Source organism: Lissotriton vulgaris, chromosome 3_1, assembly GCF_964263255.1.
Source record: "Lissotriton vulgaris chromosome 3_1, aLisVul1.2, whole genome shotgun sequence".
NCBI lineage: Eukaryota > Metazoa > Chordata > Amphibia > Caudata > Salamandridae > Lissotriton > Lissotriton vulgaris.
The window spans coordinates 214,783,664-214,810,902 of NC_141689.1; positions in this window are offsets into that span (position 1 = coordinate 214,783,664).

Sequence of the window (27,239 nt, forward strand, 5' to 3'; positions counted from 1 at the left end):
TGCAGAGGGAGAACTTGCACTTTGGCACTGATCAGCACTGGCAAAGTGCCATAAGATTCTAGAAAGACAAAATTGAAGTTCGGGCAGGAGAGGTAAAAGTACAGGGGAAAACAACACCAAGGATGCCAAGTCTAACACGAACCAATAAGGATCTCTGTTGATTTGAGAAAAGACTGTTGAATAGCTCTCTTTAAGACCTTTTGAAGCCCAAGCACTCTAGAATGGCCTATTTTATTTCCTTATGAAAGCTAGATCCATGTGGGGTTTCTGCTTGATAAGTGCCCTTTATCTCTCCTTTGGGTAGGAGGAATATGTGACCCTGCCGTTCTACCTACCGGCCAGTAGGCCCTAGCTGCCCTCTTCAATAGCTTCAAGAAATGTGTGTGGCCATCTCCTGGGGTGTACTTCTGTGATACAGAGGTAGGTATCATGGGGTGTACCTGGGACCTATCAATAGCAATAGTTCATTTTAGGTCTGGATTTTAACAGCACAGCTGTCAATCATACCTATTGCTAACAATATTCATAGCTTGAGCTTTAGGTATGACCCTTTCATCCATTTGCTTTCTTTGACCAGTCTCTTTCAGTCATTAGCTAAAGATTTTGTCAATCATGACTTTATATCTCAGCTGTACAGGTGTATCACTTCAACTAGAGGATACTCTACTGATTACATTAAACTGCATGCTAGACCTTTTTACACCTATAACCCTCTCTTCCACTTCTGCTCACTCTGCCCTGTGTGTCTCACTCTAATATGCCACTCGGCAAGTGTTTGCACATTAAGTCAAGATTTGGTCAAAGTCTGCTCTGTGTTCTCTTGCACTGCTTCTAAGCTTAATAATATAGGCAATATTGAGGGCATGGCCTTCAATGTTAATATGGCCCCACCTTTGCAGTATCTGGTGCACTAATTTCCTTCTGATGGTACAGCTGCATCTTCACAATCCCTGTCTGGCGCTTTATGTCTACTATATCGATTGCATACCTACTTTGTAGTGTTAGGAGACTTTACTCTCCATGTGGATCACCTGAACAATTAGTCTGCACAGCAATTTCTGAGCACCATGGAGCAGTCAAACCTTGAGCAACTCGTTAAGGTACATATTATAGAGCTGGACTTTATCCTGGCTTCCCCCTGCTTGTCAAAGTGCAACCTGTGGTGAATCTTGGTTGGTCTGATAATTACTTAATTCTTCTTGAGATTATATCTCAAACATCTCATGCTCTGCCGTGTTTGATAACAAAGATGTTTAGACCTTCCATAAAGTTTATGATGCCACTCCTTTAGGATGCCCTCCAGTCTATCACTTTTGATCAGACTGGAGTTCTAGAACAAGACACTCATGCAAGAGACTTAAGCCCTTCACACCTTGGTTCTCTGATGTTCTCAAATCAGAGAAACCCAGATACAAAAGGTTTGAAAGGCAATGGAGCACTAAATATGTAAGGATAAACAAATGATGTATCAGACCGCTCATAAGAAAAATCATGCAGCAATCTGGAAGGCTCAAAAAGCATTTATTGCCACGGCAATTTCTGGACCTCAGGGGTTGTTTAAAGTGGTTAAAACCTTACTCTCCCCTACAGCTAAAAAATTACTCTTACTTCATCAATGAGCTCTGCGAAGACCTTTCAGATTTTTTTCACAACAAAATTCAAGTATTTTATGATTATTTACTGATGCCTCTTTTCCAAAATAATAATAGAAACAATGTGGATGGGCCCACAAATAAGTGTTACTACTTGCTTTGACTCAATATCCAGTAGCAGAGTACAGACATCCAATGGATTTGTAAAAAGACGCTCACCCACCAACCTAGTTGTGGCATACTTCATCCTTGAAGTTCCAGCTGGGTTGCCGAATGCAACCCAGCTGTGCTACAGTGCCTGATTACAGCAGAGCGGGTTTTTGGTTCAGTGAGGTAAGTGATCTGGGATTTGGGTGCTCAGAGAGTAGTGAGAGTAGTGAGATTAAAAACGTCTCCAAGAAGTGCCCAAGCGAAAAACTTAATTTAAAGGGTCTAAGGACATGGTTAAAAATACATTTGGGATATAGTGAAGATACAAATGATACTTCAATATCCCTTAGATGTAGGTCAACATGTGTCAGCCTTTTACGATAATCGTAAGGATTTCTTCAGGACCATAGTGGGAAAAATGGTGAGGGGGGTACAAAAGTGGAGGTAGCCATGTGAGTGAAATATCAGCACACATGCTAAGGTGTGCTGTGAATGGAAATCTGTAAGCACACAACATAAAGGACATACAAAACATATAAAACATATATGCATTGAACACGTGACTTTCCTTACTTGCATACAAGTAAGGAAAGTCACGTATTCAATGCATGTATGTTTTGTATGTCCTCTATGTTGTGTGTTTTCTCGTTCAGATTTCAACCATTAGGTAGGTCCATAAGTACAGTTTGCCCATTACAGTCACAGCACACCTTACCGTGTGTGCTGATATTTCACTCACTTGGCTACCTCCACTTTTGTAACCACCTCACCATTTTTCACACTATTGTCCTGAAGAAAGTCTTACGATTATTTGGCTTCAGTTCCAGCCTTGGCAGAGTCGAGCAGTCCTTAAATTTATATCTGCTAATTACTAAATACACTGTGGGGAAGTGTGGCAAGTTGTAGCTGGCTTATATGGACTTGAGGTCTGCATTCAACTCTGTAAACAGATCCAAATTGTGGGACATTCTGATTGATATGGGGATTAGTCTCTATACCGTCACATTTCTCAGAGATCTGCACAATGATGTCACTGCCAGCATAAGGTACGTCCCGGGCAGAGAAACCACACCATCTCTCAGCCTAGTTAGGAGCATATGCAAGGACTGTGTCCTGACTCATTTGCTGTTTTCCATTTACATAAACAGCCTGGATGATAAACTGGATAATCTCATGGTTGATTGCCCTCGTGTAGGTGCTCGGAGCATTCCCACTCTAATAAAGGAACTCTTGAGAGTATACAAAGCCAAATGCTGTGCTATTGCTTCATATGTGGCATGGGTGTGAGACATTGAAGATCAGGGGCCCTGGAAAAAACTGAGAATAGTTTTATCAAGAGATTTCTCACTGTCTCCCAAAGCGCTAGTTCCTTTGTTTGCCACACTGAGGCAGGGGTTGGTTATATCAACGACCTTATTAGAATTTAACCCCTCCTTTTGCGCTTAGAATCTGGAACAAAAGCCAGACATCTTACAATAGGGCTGTGCTTGCAGACTATTTAGCACACGACCACTGTTTGAGAATTCCTTGGTTGAGGTAAATACAGAATTTAAGTCGCAACATGGGAAGGGAGGACTTGTTTACCTCTCCCAGCACTGCTTCAGCCACCTCCATTAGGACTTTGAAGTATACGTTTCTAGAAGGAAGCCTGGAGGATAGAATGCAGTTTGCTGTAGACAAACCAACGTCCAGACCTTTATGGGGATTTGTTTGGTTGAAAGTCCTGTTCCTTAGATAGTATGGGTGGGAGACCTACTGCAAAACACAAGAGGGTCACTGGATCCTAGCATATAAGGAGAGGAAAGCAGGGTACAATAGAACAACAACATGAAACCTCTCCTTAACTTATAATAATTAAGCGTGTAATACCCAGACCATCAAGAAGTACATTGTCCCACAAAACAAGGATTCATATTTTTCTCACTTTTTTTATTAATCAATTTTTTTTATATATTCATTTTTTCATGTGTGGTACATCTACTTGATTAAATATAAGAGCCGCAAGAATAAATACACAAATACATTTAAAACATGCACTCAGACATCATCAAACACACAGCTCCTGTCATACCATACACTATCATGCTCTCAAATATAACTAGACAATTCAATACATATAAAAAATACACAACTTGAATACATAAGCTAAAAACAGAAGGAAAGTGCTGACGCGCATTTTGGAGTTGGGTCTAAAACCCCAAATTATTACGTCTGGGTGGGAGACCTACACCACAAATTCTTATTGATGAGGCTTAGGCTTTGCATGGTGCACTATCTTGCTGCTTTTCCATCACAAGGCACTTTTTTTCACAACTTACATTATGCCCATGTAATGACCTATCCCCTATCCCCATAGACCACCTTGCATTTTGTACATTTCATTCGTTGTTGAGGAGACGCTATTTGCTGCTAATCTTTAGGGCGGCCAACATTCGTTACTGTCAAGCCGCTTTTATTTATCTGCAAACCTTATCCACGCTCAAGATCTGCTTCTCCGTTGCCACTTATATTGAGGGCTACAGTTCTTATATGATGTTTTATGAATCTTATGTGGTTTTTTATGGATTTTATTTTATTCTTTTAATAAATCATCGTCCTCTTGATTGTAGTATTGACTGTCCTCAATATGTTTGACTTTCTGCTTAAGACAACCCAGGCGGATGGGGTGCTTGAAGTCGCAAAGACAAGATAGCTGTAAAGCTCTTGCAGCCTGGAGGTCAAACCTGTCATTATCCTGCCTGTATACTACTGGCAGAAGTCTGATGAGAGAAAGCCATGCCCTGTTGGATGAGGACCCGGCAGGGATTGACCACCGTAACACCGTAACGCCTTCCGGAGATCGTGAGTGCCATGGGCTGCATCAGAGGCCTGGCGGACTTGTTGCAGCCTATGCTGCTACTGCAGAGCCACTGCAGCCACCGTGGCCCAACCTTGAGAGCAGACACGGAGAAGAGTGCTGGCAGGGGCACCTGCAGCCCTATAGATGGCAGCCACTGCAGACACTGTGGCCCAGTCTTGAGAGCAGATACTGAGAAGAGCGCTGGCAGGGGCACCTGCAGCCCTATAGATAGCAAGGACGTAGTAGAAAGAGGGCTGGCCACTGCAGAGTGAAGGACAGCCGGCTCAGCAGAGAACCAAGGGTTGTATAGGTAAGACTGTGGTGTGGGCGGTATGTGCCCTGGAGCGACTTCTGCAGGAAAAACAAGTGGCAGATTATGGAGCTACCCTGTGGAGAAGGTGAGGGTAGAGGCAGCGATGAAAGGCGGTGTGACAGCACTGCGGGAAAAGCTGCAGGCAGGGTAGAGGATGCAGCAGGGTGCCCACCACAGTCTGTGACAGCGACCCGCCCTACTAGTAAGAGGCACTGGTCACCGAACAAGGTTAAGCGCCCAGCAGGCAGACAAGGAAGGTGGTGTACCGTGATGAACCACAGCCATTAGAAAGGCTGGAATCAAATAAAAGACCCGAGATTCACTGTAGTGTGGCCAATATTTAGCGGACATACATGGGGATACAGCTCCAACAAGTGCAAACCCTCACTGGTCAGCAAGTCTGTAGGAAGAACCCTGCCCCAAACAAACCAGAGAGAACAGGACAGCCAGACAAAGGCCAGGGGCGAAACAATAATATCGTCTGGATCCGATAAGGGGAAGGAGGCAGATACACAGCTGGAACTGTGCTAAACAGAAGCGGTGTGGGCAAGACTCGTGAGGCCGCAGGCCACCACGACAAAGCGAGCACTGAAAGCTAATGTGTAAGGGAGGAGGCCCCTTGGAAATTGGCACAGCAACGGGTTGGACAAGAAACATGAGCAGAATGCAAGGCATACAGTCTGGGCTTTCTCCTGAGCCCAGGAAGGCTGCAAGGTAACAGTCTACAGATACAGAAAGAGAAATGGGAAAGGAGGCTAACTCTGCTCCTGACCTTGTGGAAGATGATGTAAAGTCTCTACTCAAAGCAATGAAGCATAGCCTTACAACCATAGAAAGCAAGATGGACTCTGTGCTCCCGAATAGACTTCATGGCTCAAAAATTGGAAAAGCTTGACGGTAGACTACAGGTAGCGGAACAGAGGATCTCTGATCTAGATGATACAATGGAGAGTAGAAAAGGGCAACTTTTGCAAATGGAGTGCCTCCTAAAAGTTATTGCAGCAATAACATACGCATTATGGGAGTGCCAGAGACTACCAACTTGGGGCGCATGTAAGACTATGTGGAACGGATGGTGAAGACAACATTCATGGTGGAGGTCCTTTCTGCGCAACTTTGATTGAAAGAGCACATTGCTCATTAGAGCCCAGGCCTCCTCCGGGTGCACCGCTGCGGCCTATAATCTCGAGGCCCCTCAACTTTCGTGACCGAGACACCATCCTTCACATCTCCAGGGAACAGAAACAGAGTGAGTTCGAGGGGAATAAGATCGCATTCTACCCGGCTTTCATGATTGCGGTGCATGAAGCCAGGAAGATGTTCCTACCAGTCAAGCCAAAATTGAAGAAGGTTCAAATAGACTACACAATGCTATACCCTGCGCACCTACGGGGAACCATTCTTCTACACTTATCCACAACAGGTTGAAGATTTTCTGAAATGCGTCTCCAAGATGTCAAATGGCAGGAGCATGGAGACATCGCCTAGGGGGTCCCCGCCACCCTCATCGGAGCTTGGTTAAAAGGGGTCAGACTATGGTGGACAGGGTACTAGGCCGAGACTATAGGACATGACTGGTGAGTGCCCAGAAGGAGGATACCAAATAGTGGCAGAACAAAGGGCACCTACTGGGAATACCCCATATGTCATCAGACTTTAATATATGACTACCTGCTACATCAGGAGAAGGTAACATGACCCTACCAATATTACTTCCGGGTACCCTCCATCCCTGGGTGATGGGGGAGGAAAAGCAGGTGTGCCCCCTAGGAATACGCACCACGAAAGTAGATCCCTACCGAACTACTCAAAGAATTTTCTTTCTGTTTTTTTTTCTTCTTATTATTCTTTGTTCTCTCTAGAGCTCTATACTCTATTTCTCTAACTTCTTGTTCTTTTTACATTTCCCTTCTCTCTATAGGGGTAATTCACTACTACTATATTGGTATAAGGGTTGGTTACTGTTTAGTTTTTGCCTCATAATAGAGACATGCTACAATATGGACTGTAGACAGAGGGAGAAACAGTGACATCTGTTTGCAGCCTGCGAGGTGGGCAGGGCCTTGGGGGCAAGCCTTCAGACTTTGTCATATCAACCACTTGAGGCTTCTGTTTATGGGGAGGGAGGGACCCACGTCTTCGACAAGTTGGGGATGTCAAAGGTGGGTGGTGGGAGGTGATGAGATGTATCTACTCCAATGTACAGCACATGGCCACAAATTGAAGCTCTGAACTGTCAACGAGTAGAGGGCAATGAGAGGGAGCAACTAGTTGCCGAAGCGCATAGTGCAATATACTTTCTCCCCTTCAAATATTGGAACAGCGGTGGAGGAAGGGACTGAATCTACTTGGAACATCCAAGGGCTGGGACATCCCCGGAAAAGTAGACAAGTCCTTGCTTATCTTGACAGGCATGACATCCACATAGCCATGTTAAACGAAACAAAAAATGGAGCCCAGAGCAGACTCAGATTTTGTTTCCCGCTGGGCGGCACATAGAGTTATTTCTGCATACTCCTTCTACGCCAGAGGCACAGCTGTACTAATTAAGAAGAACATGCCATATGTGGCAGAGGGATCAATGCAGGATGCACAGGGTCAATATAACATTATGTGGAGGATGCTGGTGACATATTCTGTCACACTGGTCAGCAGCAACGGACCCAATGTAGATGACCCCTCTTTTTTCAATGTCCTCTGGGGAAAGGTAACGCATATATACAAGGGGGACGTGCAACACTTGCCTTCTTTATTTTCCTCAGATGCCGTGAGGGGAACGGCCAGCATTTTCTGTTGTTGCGCCGTGAGGGGAACTGTTGGGCTTCCTTCTGTGTTTCTTCTTACACGCCGTGAAGTAAACGGCCAACGTGGAACAAAGACTTCAACTCCCAGCATCCCCTCGAGACCTGCAGCACACTCCTGATGTGCCAGTTTGCCCTAAAAAAACCCCAAGCGCACCCCGCTGCGCAGAAAGCGCCGGGAAAAGCCTGGGCCAAGGGCGGGCCCGTCTCCGCCCGTCCGGGGCCAGAAGAGGTTGGGCTTGGCCACTGCTCTGCCATCTGCCATCGAGGAAAGCTTCTTTGTAGTAAGTTCCAAGCACCGTTATATAACTGCACAACTGCCCATTTTTTCTTTTTTTTTTAAAGTTCAACCTTCTTTATTTGATCATACACAAGTGACACAGCCTTACGCCTACAACCCTGGGGCCGGCGGCATTTTCAGCAGTTGAATGAGAATTCGTCATTCTTAATCAGAGTAACACAGCCTTTATACCGGCAACCCGGGGGTCCGGCTGCAAGTTTAAGGTGTCTATAGCATATATATCATACTTGTGTAGAGAATAAGTACTAAAGCAGATTGGTAGAACTAATTTTCAGTTGTAGTGAACCTGAAAACTAATAAAAGACCAAAAAAAAAACATTAACAGTGATCACTGCTCCACAGCACTCTCCCTCCCGTCTCACATTTGAAAACTGTACTACCTTGTACACTTGGACGCTTCTTTTTGCATCCCTTCACTCAGGGTCTGCCAGTGGTCTCTCTTGCAGATATTTAATTAAATAAACCCAATAGTCTTTCGATCTTGAGCTAGCTGGTAGCTCTTCTTCATAGGTCGCCAGTGTGTCCTTGAAATAAGCTAGATCTTCCAACCAGTGTCGCAGCGTTGGCTACCTCGAGCTATTCCAGTGAATAGAGATACTTCTCTTTGCCATCAACAGTGCTATCACACAGAACTTTTGTTTTTTTGCTCTGATTTGTAGGACCAGGCCTAGTAAGCACACTCGTATGGTACAGTCAATGGGTGTCTCTAACATAACGCTCAGTGCTTCTGTCACCTGGGCCCAGTAGTTTGCAATTTTCGGGCAGTGCCAGGGAAGATGAATGAAATTTGCCCCCTCCGCTTTGCACCTTTTGCATCTAGAGTCCGCACATAGTCCGTACTTATGTAGTCTTTGTGGTGTGTAATACATTTGGTGTAAGTATTTATAATGAATTATTCTTAGATTACCATTCAGAGTTAGCATGTTGGTTAGCATACACGTTATAGACCATTCATCTGTGGTAATTTGTTCAGACGTTATGTCATTCCATTTTTGTCTCATTTTCTCAGTGTTCCCCGCTATATCCTCCTGTAGTCTAGTGTATTGCCTAGATACCATGTGAGCTGCCGTAGGTGCCGTAATTATGTATTGCAATGAGGTCATTTGTGGGGGTTCTGCTGGGTATGTCGTGTACAGTTCTTTCATCGCCCGTTGAAGTCTCTAGTATGTGAAGCTAAATAGTAGTGTAGGATTACTTATATAGCTCAACTTCCCCAGCAATTTAAATTGGCCTTCCTCATATAGATCCCCCTTTGTATCTATTCTGGCTTTTTGTAGTAGACCCATGCCCACTTTCTCTTGTGTGACCGAGAGCCCTGGGTGATGTGCCAACGACAGAGCCGGCGCATATAATGGTAGCTTCCATGCTTTCTTGCCCATCAAATACCAGGCCGTGTTCGTTGCGTCGATAGTGTTTATATCGCGAGAGTGCAATGGCGGCCTTTTGTGTGGTAGTATGGCCGATAGGGGGATGGGTTGAGCATCTTCTGTTTCAACTGCCACATGCGACATGAACGGCACTTCATGATACCAGTAGTGTGCAAATTGTGCTTGTGCACATAAATAATAAAGGTAAAGATCTGGCACCTTAAACCCTCCGTTCGCATAGGGTAGTGTAAGTGTTTGCAACTCCAGTCTCGCTTGTTTACCTGCCCAGATGAGACTGAGTACCAGCTTGTTTATATTTCGAAAGGCTTCCATCGGTGGCCTGATAGGAATGTTATTGAAAAGATAAAGAAATTTGGGTAGCAGCACCATTTTTACTATGGCAGCTCTCTCTGCTAGCGAGAGTGGCAGTTTATTCCAGCGACCTATTTTCTCCTCTAGCCCTCTATGTCATATCTAACTGTGCCTACTGAATCCTTTATCGTGTGTATGTGTTGCTGGGCATGTCCGGAACATATCTTTTGAGCTAGTGCCCTCCCTGGTCTACCTCCCTCTCCATATGCCCTCGCTATCCCTCGCTTCGATACATATTTACCTCATATCGTCGCCTTAAATGCGTCCCAAAGTAACCCCTGATCCTCCTTAGTGGGTGCATTAAGTTCGAAATATTCCTCTATTGCTTTGTGAATGGTGTCAGTGTATGTAGGGTCGAGGAGTGCCGTGGCATTGAACCTACAGGCGAAGGGGGGGGTATAATGTGGTAATTGTAAGGAGAGGAGCACCGGGCTATGATCCGATAGTGTGCGCAGTAAGTGCTTAATGGAGGAAGTCCATAGCGAGATCTCACTGGACCCAATCCAGTAGTCTATTCTCGACCAACTACTATGCGCTGCAGTTATGTGTGTGGCTTCTAGTTGGTCCGGATAACGTGTTCTCCAAAGGTTGGTTAGTCGTAAATCAGTGATAATATCCTGCAGTTCTGCTATTGCCCTTCTGTGTGGTTCCATTGTGTTTGGGGAGCGGTCTAGGCCATCTTTCAGTGCAATATTGAAATCGCCCCCCCATAGTAGGTTTCCTACCTGGATTCCAGAGATAGCATGCCATAGGTCAGTGTAGAACTCTGCGTCGTCTGTGTTTGGGCCATAAGTGTTTATGAGCGCTATTTTTTGATTCCGAAGAAGGCCAACCACTATGACATATCTGCCCTCTGTGTCTTTTAGCACCTTGGAGACTTCAAAGTGGACCCCCTTGCGTATGAGTATACTAACACCACATGCATATGAGGAGTAATTGGAGGTGTAGACTGCCTCGGCCCATCTTTTACCCAGTGTGGTCCGTGCAGTGGGTGCAATATGTGTCTCTTGGAGAAATGCAATGTCCACCTGGAGCCTAGTAAAGTATGTGAATATTTGGCGGATTTTTTGGGGGTTATTCAGACCTCTGATGTTCCAGGTGATTAAGTTTAGTTGTACTGCTTTCATCCTATCTGAAAGTTACATTTGTACATCTTATCATCTTGAAGTCCCATATCTTAAGCATACTGTGAGGTATCAGAGCGTCCAGAACAAGGAAATCAACTATTACGCAGTTCCTATGTGAACTGGAGTTTGCAATGCTTCTCAGGCGCAGTGATCTATAAAGAGCATTCCCAAATAACCCCCCCCTCCCTCCTCCCACTTCAGCAACCCAACCCTGCCAAAGCCATATCCCTGATTCAAACAAACTGTGAAACAAACTTATGATGGGGAGCACCCTTGTAGGGGGTCCACTAGGTGCGCACATCTTTACCCACATTGTGGTGAAGGACTGGGTTCTGCTAAGACCCAGCGGTGCCAGGGGACAACACCTGAAACCTTCGTGGGTAACCTGTTCCGGCGTACAAATGACGGAGACACGGGACACTTCCTTCGGCGTCAAAGATTCGAGGTTTATTACTGCAGGGAACACAGAAGTCACAAGAAGTACAACATGTGTAGGTTCTAGGAGACTGCTTCAAATTGCATCTGTGGATCGCTCCTTTTATACAGTTTTTCGTCATAGAACAACATGGCGAACAAAAGGTTGCAACCCAGTTCCCACAGTAAATTTCATAGGGGGTCGCTTTCATATATTCAGAGTCCCGGAACATAATTACGGTAACATCGCCGGTTCCCAACTGTAAAAGTACATCTTCCCACCATTAGTACATTCCAATCAGCAGTAAACAGATCGAAGAAGGAACAAAAACAGGTGCAGAGGAAGACAGAAATAGTGGGGAGATCGGAAAGGGTGTAAAAGGGGTGGTATCGGGAAACACGAGCTACAGGCATCAAAGGGACGTGCCTAATGAGATGCACGGCTGAGACAATAGAGCGACACGGCAAGATGTGCCTTGAGCGGGGCCATCTGCCTTACAGTGCCATCCCCCTCATCATAAAGACACTTTCAAAGGAAACGTGTCTTCTGCAAGAGTTTGGGAATCCCAGGGTCGCAAAGCGGACAACGTCCGTTCGCTGGCTACTTGAGGGCAAGAAACAAAATGGATGCCGCATCTAAGCTGGAACCCGTGGGCTCGGATGTAGAAACCCACGAAACAAACGAACGGTTTAGGCTAGCACAGCGAAAACGCGTACACCCACTAAACTCGTCATTTGCGGTTCATAGATACCAGACTTGACCATATTCGTGCAAGTCCAAAACACCACTTATGATCGTCACGGAACCTCAGACGCTCCTTTTGCCCTCATGTAGGCAAGCACTAGTCGGAATCATACTCGATATTCATCAGACCATCCAAATGCTGCTGCAACATGATTCTATCCATCTGAGCACCTTTGGTAACAGGTGGCTGTCTTGTACACGTTGTAGCGCAGAGGCCACATAAGGCAGGACCACACTGCACACAAAGGCAGCACGTGAACAGGAATGCTACAACAACCCCGATGATCATCAGAATCTTCCAACCCCAAGTTGACATTAGGCCCCAAAACCACCCAAGTAGCGTCCAATCCCCTACGTCCACGTGTATGGACTCAGAGATCTTATGCAACTTTGAGATGGCTTGATAGACAGTCGGAGCGTTGTCTGGAATGAAAATACAGCAGCTCGAATGGATCACTTTACATACTCCACCTCGATCTGCTAAAACAACGTCTAAAACCATACGGTTTTGTAACGTCATAAGCCTATCCGCCTGAAGTTCTGCTGTAATGTTGCCAAGGGCACTGGCAGTGATATTAGCTGTCGATTCCACCACTCGGGTCAACTGTCTCAGGTTCCTACTATTGACCACGGGTCCCCAAAACGGAAAGAAACCCATGAAAAAGTCTCCTGCCTCTTGACCGGCAGTGTCCTCTTCGCTAATCACGCCCCTCACAATTCGAATCTTGTGGTAATCGGAGGTGACTGTAAAAGTCGGTGGCAACAAATTTGCAATGTAACATGTGCCCGCGAAGTCGGAGGGCAACCATGTGTACGCACGATCATGACAAACAAAGTACGTACCCTTGGCAGTCAGAAACACAGGGGAAGAGAGCATCGGTAAGACATACGTCTCGGAGCAAGCACTCTCTCCTAGATGTGCTCTTGGTCTTCGACCACGGCCTTTTAGACAGAAATTACCAAGGTGGGGTACGATCCATATAGAAGACGAGCTTCTAAGCTGCCTTTCACCCACGAGCGCACTATACTCAGCCTCACTCAGATCCCTATAGGCTCGCACCTCTTCCTCTGGGATGAGCGACGGCTCATAGATATCCCTATCTAAATCAGCGATCGCTATAGCCAAAGATTTGTGGTACGGGCCAGGACCAAAGTGCGGAGGACGTGGCTCTCGATTGGGGTAGGAATCTAGTGCACTTCGAAACATTGTTTGGAATGCTCGAGCTGAACCCTGGGAACTATAAGGAAGGACCAAATACGGAATTCCCTTATCGGTGGTATGTGGCATCAACCCACACACCCAACAATTGGTAGTGTTAACCACCAACTGATGTTAATGAAGGAGCTGAATGAAGGAATTGTTCATAAATTCCGCACGTCTAGCCTGCTCGTGTTGGGGTAAGATATGGAAGGAATAAGGAGAAACAGTAGAGGTAGTTTTAGGCCCAGGAGAAGGGGTAGATGAGGCAGAAGGCAAGAACGTCAATATCAGATAATACACCCCACCCACCAATAGCAAAGAAACAGTTAAGAACAGAAGGAACACTTGAAACATGAAGCATTTGGTACGAGTAATTTGCTGCAACTTAAATCTTTGGGCCTGAGCTTTTTCCAAATCCACTAGCTTAGAGAACGGCATCCTCTAAAACCGTCCGCAACGTTTCTTGATGCACTTCGTTCTGTGTAGCAGTAGTCAATCCCCAGGAGTTCCCAGGAACCGACGGCCTTCGACCTAGTGTCAAGACCTACTAACCAGAAGGAAGTACACGCGCGACCCTACGGCTCACCCGAATGCAGGGTATTTCAATTCACGAATATGTACAAAGTCTCTTAGCTGTGGAAGCAAAGACACATATATGGAAACACTCACAATATTTACAAAAATCACAGTTGTGCGTGTGTTTAGACTGATCGTGGCAAGGGGGTAACGTAAATGTCGAGGGACAAAAACAAGCTTTTATTAGTCCTTGGTATTAGATCGCAAAAAGTAGCGGCTTCTCCCAGGACGTGTCTGTTCGTCAAACAATGGATCCGATGAGGGAACAGAATTCTGTTGATCAGTCAATTGTTCAGATCTTGAATCTTGTGATGACAAATGTTCAACAATGTCTTTCTGCTGCACTGAGGATTCTCCGACAGGTTGAGCGTTGCTGAAAGGTACAAAGGTCTGCGATGTTTCTGTTTCAGACGAGGCAATTCCCTTTCTCACCCACGAGTCCGCTGGTAAAGGTATTGGAACCTTTTTAGTATGGGTGGCATGCACCCAGTGTTTTCGACCTTCCAAACGGACAGCAGTCCTCGTGGCGAGAAGAACTTGGTAGGGTCCAGTAAAGCGGGGCTCGAGATTTCTTTTTCTTCCAAAATTCCGCGTCACCACCCAGTCTCCGGGCTAGAGCTGGTGGCCTGGACCCTCCGTCTGCGTCGGCAGTGCTTCAAAGACCTGTTGATGAATTAACCTCAGTTTAGCAGTCAGATCATGAAGATAATCGATCAACATTGGGTACTCAAGATCTGAAAACACACTCGGTCTAGGGACCCCCCAAATATTTGCAGGAAGACCGAACACTATTTCATAGGGACTGAGCCCTACTCAGGAGTGTACAGTCGCCCTCGTTGACAACAGAGCTAGGGGCAAAGCGTCAGGCCACGAAAGACCAGTCGTAGCCTGAATCTTTGCTAATTTCAGTTTAAGGGTGCCATTATACCCTTCAACTAAACCTGCTGAGTGGGGATGATTGGCGCTATGGAATTTTTGAATAATTCCAAGGCCCTTACACACATTCTTCATCACACTCCCCACAAACTCACTTCTGTTATCAGACCATACAATCCGTGGCATTCCATACCGAGGAAAGTATTCCTTCAGTAGGATTTTCGCAGTGGACAAAGCAGTGTTATCTTTGAGAGGGTAGGCGTCAATCCATCGGGAGAATGCGCAAACCACAACTAAAACGTTTTTCAGGTTATTGCATCGCTCCATATGGATGAAGTCTAGCTGGATTACTTCGAAGGGACATGAAGGGGGAGCAAAATGGCCAAGAGGTGTAGGGGTTCCTTTTCCAGGGTTGTACATCATACATATCATACAATTCTTAACCAATCACTCAGCACATTTGGTGATACCGTCATTCTTCCATATAGGGGACAACAACTTACAGATACCTTTCGCACTAATATGTGCTAAACCGTGTGCCATCGTCACAACAGCCAGCACATACGCATCCGGCAACATCCATCTCTTATGCTCCGACAAATCAATCCAACAACCATTCGCATCCAACTTTCCCGTACTCTCTTTCCACTTCATCTTTTCAGTCTCGGTGGCCTCGTTCTGAATCGCTTTCACACTCTCTATAGTGTCCTCACACATACCAGTCTCTGTAGGCCACCTTACTGAACTCGTCACATACATTGTCGTGCTAAGGTTCCGGGCAGTCTCTTTAGCAGTCTCATCCGCAAACGCATTCCCACGACCAACATCATCCGTCACCTTACGATGCGCACTACATTTAACAATTGCCACCTGTTCAGGCAAAGTAAGTGCATCCAAAAGATCATTCACAAGTTGTCCATGCTGAGTCTTAGTGCCATGCGACGTCATAAAACCTCTCTCTCGCCACAATCGTCCAAAGCTATGGGCGACGCCAAAAGCATATTGGCTGTCGGTAAACACATTCACCCGTTTCCCTTTTGACAACACACACGCTCTAGTCAAGGCAATCAGCTCTGCCGCCTGGACAGAACTCTGATTCAATCTCGCAGCTTCCACAATAGTATTCAAAGTTACCACAGCATACGCAGTCGTCACATCACCATTCGGCAACTTAAAACATGACCCATCCACATACAAAGTCCCATCGGGATTTTCCAAAGGAGTGTTTTTAAGGTCCACGTGACCTTTTGTTTCCTCTTCTGTCCGTAAGGAGCAGTCATGAGCTGCTACTTCATCTGATTCCATACTGATTGGCAACAAAGTCGCCGGGTTCAGGACGTTACAGCGTTTTATTTGAATATGACTTGCCAAAAGCGTCAACTCATACCCAGACAACCTTGCACTCGTCAAGTGCTGAGTTTTCGTACAATTCAAGAGAGTGTCAACTGCATGTGGAACCATCACCGTAAGCATATTATCCATGACCAATCCTGCAGATTGTCGGATGGACACCGCAGCTGCCGATGTTGCCCTGAGACAACTCGGCAATGCTCTTGCTACTGGGTCCAAGGTCGAGGAAAAATATGCACATGGACGCTGCTTACCGCCGAAAGGTTGCGTCAAAACACTCAACGCACAACCTTCCCTCTCGTGAACGTATAATGTAAACGGCTTGCTGTAGTCAGGGGTACCTAACACAGGAGCCGAACACAACGCATCACGCAATTCAGAAAAACTTTTCTGACATTCTTCCGTCCATGGTAAAGGAGTTGGAACATCCTTGCATGTAAGAGCCACCAATGGTTTCGCTGGCAATGAAAAATTTGGAATCCATGTCCTGCAGTATGACGTGATACCTAAAAAGGTACGCACATCTCTCTGAGTTGTTGGCACAGTCATACGAGCAATCGCTGCAATTCTCTCTGGGGTCAACCTTCTTCCCTCCTTTGACAATAAGTGACCTAGATAGGTTACTTCTTGACAACAATATTGGAGTTTAGAAGGGGACACCTTATGATGTAAGTCACAGAGATGTTGCAACAACGACACTGTAGCGGTTCTGCAAATGTCTTGAGTGTCTGCAGCCACCAATAGGTCGTCGACGTATTGGATCAAGGCTGCACCGGCCGGCAACACAAACGCATCAAGTTGACTCTTCAAGGCTTGACTGTATATCGATGGACTTTCACAGTAGCCCTGAGGAGCTAAAACTGCGGCCACCAAGAGAGAAACCGAAAAGGTCCCTACTCTCTTCGGCAATCGGTATGCTGAAAAACGCATTTTTCAGATCGATCACTGAGAACCAAGATGCAGAGGCTGGAATCAGAGTGAGTAGCGCCGTGATGTCGGGCACCACAGGGAACTGAGGAACCACAATTTTATTCAACTCCCGTAAATCGATAACAAAATGATAAACAGGGGGTTTTGATGGATCAGTTCGTTTCAGAATGGGCAGTACAGGGCTATTGCACACGTTTCCTCGAGTCTCCTCAATAACGTCTTTCTCAATCAAATCGTAGATGATAGCTAACAATGCCCGTTCACCATCAAGGGAGATACGATACTGGGGAATACGTGGCAATCGCACATTAGATTTCAGATGAACAACATAAGGGGAAATGTCGAGCAGGCCCACATCATTGGGACCTGTTGCCCACAAAGATGCAGGAAGAGAACTCAATTCCGGTGGAAGCTTGTCGAGAGACAGGTACATTGGGGAGATAACTCTCTCACCCAAAGTAAGCTTTACTCCCGCAGGAGAACAATACAAAGTCGCATACAGACGTTTAAGCAAATCCAGGCCCAAAAGATTTTCACCACAACCAGTGGTCAAAATTAGCGGAGCTTGCAGCTCACGAGGCCCAATTGTAAGAGACAAAGGGCGCGAAACTGGATTGCTAATAGGGGCGCCAGAGAATCCAACGGAAACATTTGTTAAGCCAGACAAAGGTGCGCCAGGGAGTTTCGAATGCATGATGGAACTTTTCGTTGCACCAGTGTCCAACAGAAAAGGCTCAACGACGCCCGAGGTGGCAACTGCGACGTAAGGCCCACTCTGATCGACCGGAACTGATACTACTCCCTCTCTTTGTCTATGGCTGTCCTAGTAATTACCGTCGTCAGTGCTCTGATCGACGTAATAATCGTCTACATTGTACTGCGTAGATCTTCCTTGTGATGATCCACGCTGATCAAAGCAATTGTTAGAATCGGAAGAATTATTGGAACGATCAGTTTGGACACCACGACCTCTACCACGTGATGCTTGTTGGGGGCCGTTGCGACCTCCTCTAGATGAATTACCATTGTTTCGATCACGCAGAACCTTCAGATGACCCTCATTCCTACAATAGGCACACTGATTGTACCCCAATGAAGATCTGTCAGAAAAGGAGTCATCTCGAGATTGCAATCTGTTCGACTGAGACTGCGATCTATTCCGCTGTTGAGAATCGTTCTGATTCGAACACGGTGGATACGCTTGCTGCAACAACACTTTTGTTTTGAGCTCTTTCGTCTTTTTATCAGCACGATCATTCTCCTCTTTCTCTCTGTTCTCATAATATTGCGCTGTGGCCAATATTTGAGCAGAAGTAGAAACAGCCCACGCACTCTCAGAATTTCTCAATTTGTTGCTCAAGTCAGGCAGCAAATTAGAAACAAATTTATCCACGAACAACCTCTGACCACCTTCAGTACCCATATCCTGACCACTATGATCGATGAATGCCTCCTCAAATCTCGTAAAGAAATCAGAGACACTCTCGTCCTTCTTCTGTTTGCAAGCGGACAGTTTGTCCCAATTCACCTTCATAGCTGGCATAAGCGTTTTCATTAGGGTAATGATTCTCTGAGGGAGATCAGTAATAAGCTGTTCAGGTTTAGCCCCACCAATTTGTCGTGTATCTGCCGCAATAAGAGCAGCCCAATCACCACCTAATTCATTTGCATGGTTTTCCTGACAAATCTTTGCCCATACCGGCTGCGGTACGACATTGCCAAACAGCATATCGATATCGGCAAGGTTCATTATCGTAGCATCTACGAGCTGCGATAATTCTTTATAGTACCCTGCAGGATTTTTGCGAGGGTCAGGCAAAGATTGCTTTACCTGCAAAACTTCCGATCGTTTCCATGGAAGATGTATCCATACTCTCTGAAAGTGTGGCAGAATAATAGGAACAGCCTGTGCATCACCAGGCATCCACACTGGTGGAACTTCGCGCATGGGATACTGACCAGGCGCTTCTTGCGGTCCCTCAATGTCCTCTACAAACAATGCTCGAGGCATGATAGAAGGACGGAAGGATAGCAACTGCTCGACAGCACGTCGAACATTGCTACCCACTATAATTCCGTTCGAAAACTGAAGCTGAAGATTAGTTAAAACAGTCAATACATCGTCAGATGCATCAGCCGATATTTGGTCACGTAGAACCTTGCACATCTCCTCAAACACGAACCTCTGTGTCGGTACGTTGAACTGGGAGAACGTATCAAGTACCACACGTGGAGGATTCCTAAGGGGATATTTCATCCAAGCCATCGCCATATTATATAGACAGTCACGTTCCCGACTACCGGGAAGCTGACTACGCCTTTGAGGACCGTCCGAACCAGCGGACTCAAAGATAGGTCCAAGAGAATTGAAAAAGTTAGCAGCAACTAAAGGAGTACGACATCGGGCAGATGGAGAAGTATAACATAAGGGATTAACAAGAGAGGAGTTGGAAACAGAAGAGGCAGCAGGAGTAAGTAGAGCAGGAGCAGCAGCAGGAGCAGGAGTATGAGGAAGTACAAGCGGAGGAGCAGTAGGAGCAGAAGTAGGTAAGGGAGCAGGAACAGTCGGAAGAACAGGTATAGGTTGAGGAACAGGTTGAGGAACAGGTACAGGGGGAACGACAGGAGCTGCGGTACCCTGTGCATACGGAGGTGGTGACTTCATGAGATAAGACATTAAGGAGTCCTCTGTACCTTCCTCCTTTTTAGCTGTATCCGCTGGTAAAGCAGGATAGCACTTGTCCATAGACATACGCTGCAATCTATCGAAAACTTCCTTTTCCTTTTCCTCCTTATCTCGCTAAAACTGCTCTGCGTTTCTTACCGTGGTAATAACTCCATCTCTCTGATTACGTTTGAACAGTCTAATTTCTCTCTGTTTGGCTTCTTTGCGCCACAACCGAAAGGCATCAAACATGGCTGGTCTTGATTTCCTCTTAAACAATTTAGCTTCAAGATTGTCTAATATCGGGGTCTCAAAACTACCATGAGGTGGCCAACTAAGGACACCATCCTTTTTAGTATAGCGAATCCAATATTCATTAAAGTAATCGGACCTAACCCGTGCTTACTATAGAGCTCATAAGTTGGAGTTCCAACCGGAGGTATCGGACACGAATCCTCCAGTCGGGAATCCGTACCACAACGTCTAAAACAGCTGAACAAAGTACTGCGACCAGGCATCTTGCACACTAGCCGAGTTTCACAAACTTCAAGGGCTACGGGATTTACCAAGTCCCTGCAAAGAGCAAAAACCCTTGGTTTTTGGCGACTGCAGACGTCAAATATCACAACAAAGAACCAAGTACTAAGAACCACAAATGCAATGGAACCATGCAACAACTAAGCACCCACAACTAAGGACTCTGGGAGCGACCCACAAATACTTAACTCAAAGATCGATGGCGTCACCAGGAAGGCCCGTCAAATCGTCTCGCTGTACCAAGGTCTACGCCATTCGGCAAAACAGGTCTACAGTCAGGGCAGCAGTCCGTTGCAGCCGTCAGGAGGCGGGAATCTTCGCGGGAAAAGTCGTCGGGCCACTTGTTTCGACAACAGGATCGATGAAGCGGGGTGCACCTTCCCTCGGAGATTTCACACGAAGTTCCTCACGATCGTCGGGCTTGGACCGGTACCACTGATGTAGCCCCACATTGGGCGCCAACTGAAGGACTGGGTTCTGCTAAGACCCAGCGGTGCCAGGGGACAACACCTGAAACCTTCGTGGGTAACCTGTTCCGGCGTACAAATGACAGAGACACGGGACACTTCCTTTGGCGTCAAAGATTCGAGGTTTATTACTGCAGGGAACACAGAAGTCACAAGAAGTACAACGTGTGTAGGTTCGAGGAGACTGCTTCAAATTGCATCTGTGGATCGCTCCTTTTATACAGTTTTTCGTCATAGAACAACATGGCGAACAAAAGGTTGCAACCCAGTTCCCACAGTAAATTTCATAGGGGGTCGCTTTCATATATTCAGAGTCCCAGAACATAATTACGGTAACATCGCCGGTTCCCAACTGTAAAAGTACATCTTCCCACCATTAGTACATTCCAATCAGCAGTAAACAGATCGAAGAAGGAACACAAACAGGTGCAGAGGAAGACAGAAATAGTGGGGAGATCGGAAAGGGTGTAAAAGGGGTGGTATCGGGAAACACGAGCTACAGGCATCAAAGGGACGTGCCTAATAAGATGCACGGCTGAGACAATAGAGCGACACGGCAAGATGTGCCTTGAGCGGGGCCATCTGCCTTACAGTGCCATCCCCCTCATCATAGAGACACTTTCAAAGGAAACGTGTCTTCCGCAAGAGTTTGGGAATCCCAGGGTCGCAAAGCGGACAACGTCCGTTCGCTGGCTACTTGAGGGCAAGAAACAAAAAAGGATGCCGCATCTAAGATGGAACCCGTGGGCTCGGATGTAGAAACCCACGAAACAAACGAACGGTTTAGGCTAGCACAGCGAAAACGCGTACACCCACTAAACTCGTCATTTGCGGTTCATAGATACCAGACTTAACCATATTCGTGCAAGTCCAAAACACCACTTATGATCGTCACGGAACCTCAGTGGGTGTGGACGGGTGCCCTGTCATAATCAACAAAAACGTGTAACACAGTGCTGCATACGGCTGTGCCTACAGTTCTTCTGCACTGATCCACAGATCGCGAAATCTTGTGGCTGTCAATAGTGCAATTTTAAATGGCATTGTCATTAGGGAGTCATCACATCCCTCACTGTCTATGATAAAGTAGTTCTAGCGTAGGGTATCTCCTTTTCCCCCCATTGACCTAAGGCAGTCCATATATCTGCCATGCTTTTAGCGCGTGCGTGGCTGTATTTAAGTGGTCGCAGGATCGTGCGGTATGATCTGCCCAATTCACCAGGCATTGCACCAGCCATCAGTGCAGATAGTCCTTTATTTTTTATTTTTTCCCGGGCTGTCTCGCAGATATCGGAGCTCTGTACCAGTCAGTCTTAGCGCTTAGGGCCTGATCACTACCTCTGCATATTGCTTACAGTTTTTAAGGCGGCATTTATACAAAAAGAAAATGTCTGAGTCACAGTCCACACCTAGTTATTGATGGAGCATCTTTACCTGCATAGGGCCGCTCAATCATCGTCTCCCTGCTGCTCTTCTCGACCTGACGTTCGCCTCCGTCTTCCTAGCTTTTTGATATATTCATGTACCGCCTGTGACGTGGGGAGAATCGTGGAATGCCCTGCATGAGTTACCTTGAGTTTTGCCGGATAGAGCATAGAATATTCTACTCCCAGATCTCGCAGCTTCTTCTTCGCTGACTGGTATTCTTTGCGGACCATTTGGACAGCCATGGTATGGTCCGGGTAGAACTCAAGTTTGTTTCCCTGGTGTGTGAGGTCTCCCTTTTCTCAAGCCCGCCTTAGGACCACATCCCTGTCCCTGTAGTTCAGCAGACGGGCTATGATGATACGTGGGGGGGGGGGGGGGGCAGGTTTTGGTAGTGGCGTAAGGGACCGGTGGGCACGTTCCACCAGGAACACCAACGAGAATTCCTCTGCTCCGAACAGATCTTTGAGGCGGACTTCCACATACTGCTCCATTTTTCCAGTGTTTGTTGATTCCGGAAGGCCTGCTATGCGAATATTGTTGCGTCGGGACCTCGCTTCCAAATCCTCCGCCTTCCTGGGCAGCGCTTCCAGTGTTTTCTCCATGTTGGCACAATTCTTGGTGTTGGTGATGGAGGCATCTTCCTCTGCCGATATTCTCGTTTCCGCTTCCACAAGCCGTTCTCCGTGTTTGTCCATTTTGCGACCATATGGTCCACTCTCTGCGTTAAGGTGTCCAGCTTACCGTTCATTTCTTGCAGGCTGCGTTATAAGGCCCATAGTACACCCTCCATGCCAGTGCCTTCATCGTTGTCATTTTCCCCTTCTGCCTCTGATGCACTGGTAGTTCCCTAACTCTGCTTCTTCGCTTCAAATTGCAGTTTTGTTTGCTGTTTTGTTTGCTGTTTTTCCTGTTTTCCCATCCTGCCTGCCGGTCTTGGTGTGCCACAGCTCAAGCGCCGGACGGTGTGAACAGCGTGCCCCTGTCTGGTCACCGCGGTCATCCGGTGAGAGTAGAATTGCTGGGGTTAGATCGCAGTTGTACTGCCTGCAATGTCAGCAATCCCAGGCTGTATTTTCACCTAGCATGTCCCAGGCAGCATGCTTGCGTTTACTCCCTTATACGGACGTCGCGGTCCCTGGGTGCATATTAGCTTGTTGTAGTGCTTCAGCAAGCAGTCATAGGCGATGTGATTAACAGCCGTGTTTCTCTTCATTGCCGTGGGTATGCCAGGCTGCCCCTTTTTTGTGTGCCAGTCTAGGTCTATGTCTCGCTTGTCATACAGCGCCTCCTTAATTGTGGCAGTGGCGTATTTCAGTGGCCTTAAGTCATCTCGCTTTGCTCCTATGTAGATATTGCTGTTAACGCCAGTTCCAAATCACTGCAGTTGTCTGAGAAACTATGCGCTGACTTACGCCTCACGAGGCCTCTGTCTTCGCAGTTCGTGTTTATGGGTTGCCACACGCTGACCGTGTCTTCGCGGACTTACGCTACTTACAGATGTAATCGGCGCATTGGGGGGCCTGGAGTGTGGTGCTGGGCTGGGTTAATGATTGTTGTCATCTCCGACAAAGATCGGAGAGCACAAACGCTTGTGCTAAGTGTCTGTTACAGTCGGATCGCGCCTCCAGCCCTTTTGGGTTCCAGCGCAGCCACCATTTTATGCTTTATCAGCGCTCCGTGGAACGCAATACATTTCGTACTCACAGGTTCCCCCAGATGTCGATCGGAGGTAATTTTTCACTGCCCCAGCTTCGTCCGTTTGCTGGTGTTTCGCCTGCGAGCTTGAGCGTGCATGTTCCAGAGTTCTTGCAGGTTCTCGTCCGAGTCCGGTGTCAGTTCGCGGGCGCCGCCATTTTGAAACTTCGGCCGCAGTTTATATCTTTGAGCCCCGTAACTTCAGAGTTAAACAATTTTGGACTCTATCGACCACATCTAGCCATGCCGCTAGTGTTCCGACGTCTTCCTTCGCAAAATCAGTTCATTTGGACCACAGCAGCACTGCGATATTAGCGGCAACTTTCTCCCGTCCGGCGGAGCTGTCTCAGGAGTCAGCCATTCCGCAGTGCGCCCTCTAGCGCCCCCACAACTGCCCATTTTAATTGTGAGTTTGTTACCCTGTGACCCCAATTGAACTGTTCAAGTTGTTACAAAATGAGTAAACGCAGGGGAGCAGCTCACTGAATGCATTTCTCATGAGGTCTGAGTCATTGTTAACACACGAAATTGAACTCACAGAGTGTTGCCTGTCACTAGACCCTGTGTCCTTACAATCTCGCTTATCAGTAGACGACTGGGGTATAGACAGCGTAACCTGCAAAATCCCAATAAACGCGCCACCAACGAAAGTCTGCTCTGCTCCCTCAAGTCCATCTTCACTGAACTTGGGAGCATCTAGTACATCATCCCTGGATGCACCTAGTCTGAATACTAGAGCTCGGGCAGCATGCCCACAAAGGAACACTAAAGTGAAATCACAAACCGCTAAAACTGCGATAAGAAGGAGGAACATTGGGGCAACTAAGACCAAGACTAAACATACTATGAGCTGCCAACTGGATAAAAATGCATCAGACCAGATGGCCATTTTTACTGTATCAGTGGGTACACAGACTGATGCTTTCCCAAATACCAGTTGCAATGACCCCAATATATATACTACGGGAGCCACCGCTGATACCAACTTTGCAGTGGCATCCATTGGAGACGTACTGGCAAACATTAGGTATTTAATTAAATCGAATTTGGATGCACTTTGGGGTAAACATGAACATTTTGGGCTCTGAACTGGCTAACCAAAGGGGGGGAAAGGTGGATCTTGTTCTTAATGAAGGTAGGGGGGTTTCCTCAATTATCCCAGGTGGTACACATGGGCGCGAGTTCAAATCTGGTCCCGCTCGGAACAAAGACATCACAAATTGTGGTAATTTAAATGTCTTTTCAGTACCACAATTTATTAGCGAGCAGCGGAGAGGACAGGCAACCCCCCAACCCAATGTAGCCCATCTAAATTCTATTGCAGGTAGCAGTATGTGCATTCAGCCACCGATTAGTGATTAGAGAACTGGGATGGATACACCCAGCAGCCCTAGGAAGGCTCATGTAAGGCCAAATACTGATGTATTAAATTTACCTCCCGCCTCCTGTCCCTAGCTACTCCTAGGTGTGCTTCAGATGTGAAATTGGAAAGGCAGGACTATAAAATAGTGGAGGATCAAAGGGAGACTAGGGCAGACCTGTGCAACAAGTCCGTAGACTGGCTTTGTAAAGGGTTTTTACCCTTCGAACATGGATGATATTCTTATGGCCAGAAGAGTAGCGTGGGTCGGCCATTCTGAAAAGCATATTAACGGTGACTGCATTGTATTGAATTTTCGTAGACCCCATATGGTTAGCCATTTATTGAATACTTTCGAGAATCACTCGATACATAATACTTGCATCAGCGCACTTCCGTTAGGCTATTTTTATAAGCCACCTGCCAAACCTTTTGGGGACACTCATGCCCTTCCTTTGCTATCTAATAGGTTTAATGCACTTTCCGGCCTACACGCACAGGATTGACAATCACCACTTATGGCAGACTCACAGTATCACCAGTCCCACCATGCGGTCCCTTCCACTACTTTAGTATCACGTTATAACGCTAATGATAAGCTACCCCGATCTATGACGGTCCCCACTGCCACTATGGCATCACCTCCGAATGCTAATGAAATGCCAACCCTAACCGAAAGCCACATTGGAGTAGACTTGAATATCTTAAGTTGGAATGTTGCAGGGCTGCAGTCTAAGCTTGGGGACCAGAATTGGGTGCGCCTAGTCAAGGACCAAGATGTACTTAAGTTCCAGGAGACCTGGGCCACCAATGACTTGCATATTGAAGGGTTTCATTGCATTAGTGTAGCTGCATCCCTTCATAAACCAGGACGCCCATCGGGGGGACTCTTTATTGAGCTTAATGTAGGAGCTGGAGGGAGCTTTAAGGTACTCCCAACTAATAACTCCAATTATCAAGTTGTATTTTACAAGAGAAGAGTTTCTTTTTACTTGGTACATTTTTATAATAACGATTTCCAATCCATTCCTAATAGGAATTTTATTGCGCTCTTTCATTTCATCTCTAATTCAGATTGTCAGCAACATGAATGAATGAATGAACAGCGTTTTATAATGCGCTACTTAGCCCAATGGGAGTCAAGGCGCCTAATCCAAATACCTGTCTTATGCCCGGTTAAAGTTTACTAATAGGCCTCTTTGAAATACCAAGTTTTTAAAGCCTTTTTAAAGAGGGACAACGACGGTTGCGCCTTAATCTCCGCAGGCAGGGAATTCCACAATCGAGGAGCCACAGTAACAAAAGCCCTTCCTCTCCATCTGACCTTCCTAATACTTGGAATGCACAGAAGATTCATGTTGGAGGAGCGGAGGTTCCTGCTGGGAATATAACACGTTAGCAAGGAGCCTAAGGCATCCGAGGGGCCCGCAAATAAGGCTCCAAAAACCTGACATAGGATTTTAAACGAAATTCTAAACTGGATCGGAAGCCAATGAAGGTCCTTCCTGGCTAGCGTGGCAGAGGAAGAGATGGGAATGTTCAGAACAAATCTGGCAGCCGCGTTCTGAACACTCTGCAGGCGTTGGATCAGGGCCTTATTGATATTTGCATACAAAGCGTTGCAATAATCTAGCTTGGGGGGACAGATAGGGAGCGATTCTTCTAAGAATCCTAATGACTCCCCAGCATGTGGCCACAGTTCTATCTACCTGAAGGTTCATAGACAACAAAGTGTTTATAAGAACACCAAGGTTCCTGGCTGAGTGCGATGGGGTAGGACAGGCTCCCAAAGAAGGGGGCCACCACTCACTAGACCACACATCCCGGTCCTTGCCGAAGATCAGCACCTCAGTTTTATCACCGTTTAGCTTTAATGAATTTTGAATCATCCATTCAGAAACTGCTTGCATGCAGTTCCTGAAGCTGAATGCAACGGTGTCGACCGAATGAGCCAAGGACACCATGATCTGAGTATTATCTGCATATGATACCACCTCCCTGCGATTTTACTAACCTAGCAAGTGGGGCCACATAGATGTTAAACAGGGTCGGGCTTAACGCCGACCCTTGCGGCACCCCACATTGCACTGGTTTGGCAGGGGAGAGGAACTTTCCAAGCTTGACTCTCTGCTC